Source organism: Echinops telfairi, unplaced genomic scaffold (genome assembly GCF_000313985.2).
Source record: "Echinops telfairi isolate 266 unplaced genomic scaffold, ASM31398v2 ScPeMD7_3;HRSCAF=10, whole genome shotgun sequence".
Taxonomy (NCBI): domain Eukaryota; kingdom Metazoa; phylum Chordata; class Mammalia; order Afrosoricida; family Tenrecidae; genus Echinops; species Echinops telfairi.
In genome coordinates, this window is record NW_022103899.1 from 45476756 (window position 1) to 45478683 (window position 1928).

Genomic DNA, 1928 nt, shown 5'->3' on the forward strand with positions numbered 1-1928 from the left:
TCTTTTACTACCCAAGCGATGCTCCTGAAGTATCAGCCCGCTGTCTGAAGGTGGGTTTGTACTAATCCACCCACACCCTCCCAGCCAGGCTCTTTCTGTAGAGATGGCACCCTAAGGCTCCCGGAGCCTGAGAGACCAGATATGGAAGTATATAGTCATTTGTCATCGATAACTTCTTAAATCCTGCCAATGGACTGATTCATTTTATTATGAGTGTAGCTGAGAAATTGTATGTGATGTCCATGCCCACATCACAATAGGTGCCCCAGACAAGAAAAGACTGTATTTATTTGTGTCCCAAATTCTCTAAAACCACGTCAAGGTGACACTGGTGTGTGTGTCTGGTCATTTTGCTTCGAATAGTCACTCAGCAATTTTTGGATGTTCTGCGTGCTGGGGACAGACACGTCTGAGAACAAAAAGACCAGGGTTTCTGCCTCCTGGAGGCTTATTATTCTGATGGGGAGGGATTGAGGAGACAAAGATACTAGTAAAACTCAGTTACAAATATACTGTGTTGGGGGGAATGGAGAGGGAGGGGGGAAATGAGGAACTGATATCAAGGGCTCAAGTAGAAAGCAAATATTTTGAGAATGATGATGGCAACAAATGTACAAATGTGCTTGACACAATGGATGGATGTATGGATTGGGATAAGAGTCGTACAAGCTCCCAATAAAATGATATATATATATTGTGTTAGAGATGAATGAGGACTAAGAGAGGGTAACACACACACACACACACACACACACACACACACACACACACACACGGTAAACCCCAAAGTCAAAGGCTTCAGAGGGCAGTGAGCTCATGGGAGGGGTGTGAGGTCAGAAGGCAAGTCAGGACAAGCCTAATTGAGAAAAGTGCCCTTTAAGCAGAGATCAGAAAGAGGTGACGGTGTCCACCAATCAGATATCAGGGCAAAGAAGATCCAAGGTAGAGCAGACAGTATTTATACAGAGGAGTCTTTTAACATCATCTGAAAGAAAGAGATCCTCATGGCTCATTGTAGGTCATTGCCAGAGTACCATGCTTTGGATCACCTTTGGATTGGAGCGTTCTTCACAGAAGAGGGTGTCTTTGTGGCCCTTTGGCCAGTAGCCTGATGCCCCTGCAGTGGGCTGTTATGGAGCTGACCCGCACTAGGGGCTTGATTTGAGTCGATACCCGTGACCTGGTCCCGATTCTCCTCGCTGAGTCTAGGTTTTGCTAGCTTGTTCCCAACACATTTCCTTCAGGGGCCATTCCTCTGAATTCCTTTTCAGTGGTTTCCTGTGGGACTTTCCCATTTGCCCGTTCAAGTCTGGTACCACCTCAGGTTTTCCTCTGTTGAAGGATTCCACGGAGCTCAGTGGTTTCCATCACCTGGAAACCAGTCTTGTTCTCAGTTTCTGGACTGCTTTGATTCCATTGGCTGACTGCCATTCTGAGGTTTGAGGTTCTCATGCCCAGAAGCTGCTTCCCAGGTGTCTTCCTGGTGGGATGCTCAGCTCCCACTGAAGAAGTCCCTGCTTTGAAGATGACCCTTCAGATGTCTCGCCAGCCCCGGAGCCATCCACCTCACAGCCCCTCAGGGAGAAACATCCTCACGTGTGTGTGCCTGTCGCCCCACACCTGCCCCACAGGAGCCAACGAACTAAAAGTGGTTTCACTCACAAAGGTCTGCTCTTGTCACCCTTCAAGTCCTAAAAGCGCACAGACACTTCACCGTACGTCACCTCACTGCCCGTGGCATCTCCAGTCCCAGTGCCCCGGGGCACAGGGCAACCGAGTCCAAACTCAGACCCACCGCCTCAAACACCCGATGGATGTCTGCCAGCGGAACTCTCTCTGCCTTGGGCGACCTCCTGAGGCCGTGCCTTTTCTGCCGTTCAAAATGCCATCGACGGCTTCTCAGATCATCTCTGCCTGCTGCTTTTTCA